Source organism: Berghia stephanieae, chromosome 14, assembly GCF_034508935.2.
Source record: "Berghia stephanieae isolate SIO BIC M18660-M18661 chromosome 14, UCSD_Bste_1.3, whole genome shotgun sequence".
Classification (NCBI taxonomy): domain Eukaryota; kingdom Metazoa; phylum Mollusca; class Gastropoda; order Nudibranchia; family Aeolidiidae; genus Berghia; species Berghia stephanieae.
Window position 1 is genome coordinate 7,442,327 of NC_088373.1, and position 7,500 is coordinate 7,449,826.

At 38.7% G+C, this 7,500-nt stretch overlaps 1 protein-coding gene across 1 annotated transcript in view; it reads left to right on the forward strand.

Moving 5' to 3' along the window:
* Nucleotides 1–7,500, forward strand: part of LOC144959606 (uncharacterized) — a 116,182-nt gene that overhangs the window by 100,851 nt on the left and 7,831 nt on the right. The window lies entirely within an intron of this gene.

The following is a 7,500-nucleotide window of genomic DNA, read 5'->3' on the forward strand; positions in this document are numbered from 1 at the left end:
AACTCTATGTGGATATGTTGTCTTGTTGTATGACACTCGCTTTCAATTCGGAAGGTCCTGGGTTCAAGCCTTGCTCGGCGCATAGTTGAGTCCTTGGAAAAGACTCTTTACTCACATTCTCTCACCGTACTCAGGTGTAGAATGGTCGTTAACAGCGTTGTCTGTGTCCGAAAAAAATTATAATATCGCCAAACAAGCTTCATGTCATGTCCTACATGTTAAATGTTGCTCTTGGCTAGGGTTCCTTTGTAAAGCGCTTGGGCACGTTTAGTGGATATTGCGCTATATAAAAGATCCAGTTCAGACTCAACTCCGCTCTACAAACTGAGAATCAGCGGTCCCAGAAGTGGGTGAGAGAGGGATCTAGAAATGACTTGGGTTTGAAACGAATATTTTTGTGTTCGTGGATAGCTCACACGGTAGAGCCACGCTCTCACCTGCCAGGCGGAGTTGTCGTACCAATAAGGTCGCAGGTTCAAACCCCACCACCGCCGCGAAAATTTTTTATTCTCTATTGTCTTCTGGCACTGTTCTACTCACTTCATATCTTGTTGTTACCAACATAAGTGCCTGCTCCACTCACTTTTCTGAATTAAAAATTCACCCCATACACCGGAGCATACTCAATGTCTCAATCGTTTCTATGTTATATGTTTGTGTTGAGAATATTGGCTATTAAGCTTAACTGCTGGTCAAAATACTTCGCGATGGTGGTGGGCGAACGAATTAGCGGTCCCAGAAGTGGGTGAGAGAGGGATCTAGAAATGACTTGGGTTTGAAACGAATATTTTTGTGTTCGTGGATAGCTCACACGGTAGAGCCACGCTCTCACCTGCCAGGCGGAGTTGTCGTACCAATAAGGTCGCAGGTTCAAACCCCACCACCGCCGCGAAAAATTTTTATTCTCTATTGTCTTCTGGCATTGTTCTACTCACTTCATATCTTGTTGTTACCAACATAAGTGCCTGCTCCACTCACTTTTCTGAATTAAAAATTCACCCCATACACCGGAGCATACTCAATGTCTCAATCGTTTCTATGTTATATGTTTGTGTTGAGAATATTGGCTATTAAGCTTAACTGCTGGTCAAAATACTTCGCGATGGTGGTGGGCGAACGAATCAGCGGTCCCAGAAGTGGGTGAGAGAGGGATCTAGAAATGACTTGGGTTTGAAACGAATATTTTTGTGTTCGTGGATAGCTCACACGGTAGAGCCACGCTCTCACCTGCCAGGCGGAGTTGTCGTACCAATAAGGTCGCAGGTTCAAACCCCACCACCGCCGCGAAAAATTTTTATTCTCTATTGTCTTCTGGCACTGTTCTACTCACTTCATATCAAACTGAGATATCATGACCTTTGGAGATTGTGTCCAAATAAAAAAAAAAATAATTCGTGACCCGTCGTCTCAAGTCGATTTTACGTCAGATTGAACAAACTATTGAAGGCTCGAACCCGGGACCTTCCGGTTCCCAGTGCAATGCCTTAACCCTCTCCTTACCAAAAAACCATGGGGAAAATGGTCACATTCGTTACGATACAACCCACATTTTTCTGATTCAAATTTCTTTTGTACATCATAAAATTTAAAGAAAATGAACAGTGTGTTGTAGAACATGTTTGGATAAAGAAATTATGTATGGGAAGAACTTTACTGCTATTATGCTCGAGTGAAAAAAAAATGTGTGTAGTTGGGTGTGAAGTTTTGGGGACAATCTTGAAAATGGCTGGTAAGGAGAGAGTTAACCACTCAGTCACTTCGCCCCCCCCCCCCCCCCCTCCACCCCCATACGTCATGTTGTAGAATGAAAATTTAATTTTCTAGATTGAAAAACACTAAAATTTCTCATTTCTTATCATTTAAGTTCAGAATTTACTTGACCTTTCATATAGCGTAATATCCACTAAACGTGCTCAAAGGGTTTTGCAAGGAGTCTGTAGCCAACAGCTATACTTAACATATAGTTGTTGACATGACTTTCGCCTAATAGGCGATAATGCAATTATTCCCGGCTGATTCAAAGCTGTTCACGGCCAGGTACTTATTTTACAAATGAGTACGGTGAGAGAATAATATGAGCAAAGAGCCTTTTCCAAGGACTCAATTTTGCGCCGATCAGAGCGCACGAGACTCGAACCCAAGACCTTCCGATCCGAAGGCGAGTGTCATACCACTAGACGACGGTGGGTCACACGGAGACGTTGGGTCAGATGGAGACGCTGGTTCAGATTTCAGAGTAAAGACATACAGAAGAAACGCAGGGTCTAACGTTATGCAATCTTCCTTGATGGAATTTCTTACGGTTTGTTTAACTAATGCCTAAAAATCGCCCGTTCTCACGAATGACATAATTGTTATTCTCTCTCTCTCTCTCTCTCTCTCTCTCTCTCTCTCTCTCTCTCTCTCTATCTATCTATCTATCTATCTATCTATCTATCTTTCTTTCTTTCTTTCTTTATATCTCTCTTTATAACACTAGAACTAAAAGAAGACGAAGAAGAAGTAGAGTAGAAGACACACACTAATATATATTATTATATATATATATATATATATATATATATATATATATATATATATATTAATATATAGTAATAGATAGATTAGAGGAAGTAGAGAGATAGAGAGAGGAAGAGAGAGAGAGAGAGAGAAGAGAGGAGAGAGAGAGAGAGAAGAGAAGAGAGAGAGAAAGAAAGAGAGAGAGAGAGAGAGAAGAGAGAAAGAAAGAGAGAGAAGAAAGAAAGAAAGAAAGAAAGAGAGAGAGAGAGAGAGAGAAAGAGAAGAGAGAGAAGAAGAAGAGAAGAAAGAAAGAAGAGAGAGAGAGAGAGAGAGAAGAGAAGAGAGAAAGAAAGAAGAAAGAAAGAAGGAGAGAAGAAAGAGAGAGAAGAAAGAGAGAGAGAGAGAGAGAGAGAGGAGAGAGAAGAAAGAGAGAGAGAGAGAGAGAGAGAGAAAGAAGAGAGAGAGAGAGAGAGAGAAGAGAAGAGAGAGAGAGAGAAGAAAGAAAGAGAGAGGAGAGAGAGAGAGAGAGAGAAGAAAGAAAGAGAGAGAGAGAGAGAAGAGAGAGAGAGAGAGAAGAAGAGAGAGAGAGAGAGAAAGAGAGAGAGAGAGAGAGAGAGAAGAGAGAGAGAGAAGAGAAGAAGAGAGAGAGAGAGAGAAGAAAGAGAGAGAGAGAGAGAAAGAAAGAGAGAGAGAGAGAGAGAGAGAGAGAGAGAGAGAGAGAGAGAGAGAGAGGCTGTCATAAAAAAACGAGAGAGATCTCAAACAAATCGGTATTTAAATTTGAGAAATAAATAAAAAACCAACAACTGTAAATAAAAGACATCTGTCAATAACCGGGCACAAGTACAAGTGAGTGCTCCTTGTGCTTCTGATCCAATCATTCACAGCACATTTTATTCATCCCGTACCGTCGACCTAATCGGAACAAATGAGGATTTTACGCCCTGCCATCTTTACCAGTTCAGTTAACTGACGTAGGCTACTTACTCAGGAAGAAAAAATAAAAGCCGCCAACTCGTATTAAAAATATTTGGCCAGAAAATTTATTATCCCTTCAATTTATTATTGATCGTTAAACGACTCTAATCTTTGCAAAAAACTTTCAAACTTGGGACTTAAGTAAAGTACCTCGCGAAGTCTCAGGTTTGAGCGTTGTTTCCCGTGGTTAGGGTCATTTAAATCGATTGATATGTCGTGAAGGATGAGTTTTTTTTTTTGGCCAAATTTTTAAAAACGTGTTTTTCGATAGTATGGAAGTTAACTGATTGACTCATGTCATCCCATTTACCCGATAAAGGAACACATGAAGAACTGGCATCCACTGGTTGCCAGATGAATAATTTTGCCAACGAAAAAAAAAAAAGAAGCCAAACACGCCGTGGTATGATGCAAGCTTGTCTGAATAAAGCACCAAGTGCTATTATTTTTTCTGCTAAAATGCAGGTGAACGTAGAAAAATGAACCTCTTTTTTCTTATCTCGTTACCACGAATAGGGACTTAGTATTTTAAAGAAAATATTCACTTCATTGTATCAATTTAACCCTCTCGTGTTTAGATTCTTTTTGGGGGAGTAGATAATGAGTCCCCTATATGGCCATGTCAATCATGTAGACATCCTTTGATGATATAAGCCTACTCTTTGATATCTGTAGTCGCCTTTTCGTTTTCTACGGTCACTCATGGCTAAACTCCGCCCAGAAACGATTTCATAGGTCCGTCCATCACCAAATTTCAAACTTTTGTTCTCGTGAGTTCTTAATTTTTTTGACCGAAGAACGATTGGCTACTGAGCATCTTGACCCTTCAACGATTGGTCGTTCTGGCAGCTCACGTGTCAACAGCCGTCAACAATGAATTGAATCATCGCTGAGGCAGTGGAAGACGGCCATGGAATAGTTGCGTCACATCGCCATGTTGTTGAATAAATTATCCAGGCATGGTCGATAGGTAAAAAAGCCAAATTATGTTCTAGTTACATTTGAAACAAACAAAGTATATCACTGATCTCGTCTCATTGAGATATAAAGAATGATATAAAAATCAAGAAAATCGGCCGATAAATAAAAAAGTTGCTAAAAAAAGCTAAAATAAACAAAAGCAATTTTTAAAATCAAATTTATTCGTAAACCAGTTGGTTTTCAACCGATTTTTATGAAACAAAGACCAATGTACTTCTTTTTTCAAGCTGATTTCAGCAATGTGACTTTCAAATTCCTCAGAATTATATTTTTTACTTTTAGATTTTAGCTTTTAGGCCTACTCAATAAGGTGTTATATTCCTTGCATAACAATAGCGTAATACATCGACGGGAGAGAAGCGTCTTTGTTTCGGCCAGCTGGATAGATAGCCTGTGATTGGTCGAAGACTTTGAGACGCTTGATTCACAATTCTACACGAACGGACCCCGGCGGTCTATCAAAGAGGTGTTACAAATTTATTTACCGACTATTTTTCTTGGTGCTAAAATTACAAAGTAATAATTTTGCATCAGAAAAAATAACTCTGAAGTTCCTATCTCTTTATTACAATAAAATTGATACCTCGAATGACAAAATCTACCCACAAATAAGGGAGTTATAAATTATTCATAATATTTTTTAAAGTTTACAATAATTATCTTCAAAGTCATTTTTCATCACCAAAGTCGTAATTTTTTACCGATTTTTACCAAACAAAGTGCAATGTCAATGATTTTCATCCGCAAATAAAATAGGATTTAAATCGCAATTTCTGAAACATCTTTTCTTTTCTGTCGGCAAATTTATAAAAATCAAAGCTGAAAACACCCTGCGGCAGTGACAGGGCCTGTCATTTCCTTCACAACGATTGGATTTTACTTACTGAGGCCAGTCTTGGCTACCCCGCCCATGAATATTATGCCGTTGTCGGTTTTTGTCGGGTTGAATCTTAAAGAGTTAAGAGTGAAAAGTTGTAATATTTCGTGAGATCAGTATTCAATTGTCAATTAAATTAGTGAAATTTAGTGTTGATATTTTTTTCCCTATTAAATGCCAAAATGCCAAACCCAAATTATCCATGCCAACTGGCTCCTTCATAAAACGGCATACCTATTTGGAATTTGGCATATATAACACACCAACTTGGCTACACTGATGCCTCCACGCATTCACACGAGTGCATTGATTACATTTCTCGTAAAATCATATTAGTGCAACTTTTTTATATAATTTCTTTTCTATATTATTCTATATTATTGTCATTATTGCTTTTTAAATTGCGTGTCAAGTTGACGTCAAGCGGTGAACATGATTACTCTGTGCGAAATCAAATAACGGCTGATGGAACTCAAATAAATCGGTTGTCTCCCTTTAATACCGTGGATATTCTGTGATAGCTGGCCATGGCAGTAGCAGTAACAGCAGCAGCGGTGCTACCGATGTTTTTGGGTGCTAACAAACAGTAAATCTATCAGCGCCCAGTCGCAGACAAGTTAAATGTGTAATTTAAGGATCTAGTATTGATTATCTAGTCCATAAACACATGTCCACTGTATATTTTAATATTAAACCAAGGTTATGTGACGGATTTTTTTTCTTTCAGTTTTATTCATTCGTTTTCAATGTTACTGATTTATTCTATCTATCTACTATCTATCTATCTTTCTATCTATCTATCTATCTATCTATCTATCTATCTATCTATCTATCTATCTATTTATCTATCTATCCATCTATCTATCTATCTATCTATCTATTTATCTATCTATTTATCTATCTATCTGTGTCCATCTCTCCATCTATTTATATATTTATTTATCCATCTACCTACCTATTTATGCATCAATTTATAAATATATCTATCCATGATGATAGTTGGATTATGATAGTCTTTTTAATGTTTATATATACATATTATGTGTATGCGTCAGTATACGTCGGCATGCGTGTGTGTATATATGTGTGTGTGAGTGTGTATGTGTGTGTGTGAGAGAGAGAGCGAGAGAGAGAGAGAGAGAGAGAGAGAGAGAGAGAGAGAGAGAGAGAGTTAATTATAAAGCGCAGCAGAGCACTTTTAAGTGGTAGTTTAGGCGCGATAGAAGTATATTGTTATTGTTATTGTTATTGCTACTGTTATTGTTGTTGTTATTGTTATTGTTATTGCCATTGTTATTGTTACATTTCTTGTTGTTGTTATAGTTATTGCTACTGTTATTGTTGTTGTTATTGTTAATACTACTGTTATTGTTGTTGTCATTGTTATTGCTACTGTCATTGTTGTTGTTATTGTTACTGTTATTGTTATTGTTGTTGTTATTGACGACATTTCTGATATGAGATTGGAGTAGAGTCAAACCCTGGCTGCAAAGAGTTAACTTCACAGTAGTTTAATTAAACCTTTTGGACATGTTGCTTCTTTCTTGGTATTGAAAAAACGTCGTTATGTTTGTTATGCTACTGCTGGTGGTGGTAGTGTCGGTGTATAATACTTAAGGAATGATTTATTCTCTGGTGATAGTGATGGTGGTGGTGGTGGTGGTAGTGTTGTTAGTGGTAATGGCGGTGATAGTGATGGTGGTGGTGGTGGTGTTGGTGGTAGTGATGGTGATAGTGATGGTGGTGGTGTTGGTGGTGGTAGTGATGGTGGTGGTGGTGGTAGTAGTGATGGTGGTGGTAATGGCGGTGATAGTGATGGTGGTGGTGGTGGTGTTGGTGGTGGTATTGATGGTGATAGTGATGGTGGTGGTGGTGGTAGTAGTGATGGTGGTGGTCTTTGTAGTAGTGGTGGTGGTGGTAGTGTTGGTGGTGGTTGTAGTGGTGGTGGTGGTGGTGGTGATGATGATGACGATGGTGGTGGTGGTGGTCGTGATGATGGTGGTACTAGTGGTGGTTGTGGTGGTGGTGGTAGTGGTGGTGATGGTGGTAGTAGTTATAGTGGTGGTGGTTGGGGTGGTGATGATGGTGTTAATGATGATGATGATGGTACTGATGATGATGGTTGTAGTGATGTTGATGGTGGTATCTTGATCTTGAGCTTTTAT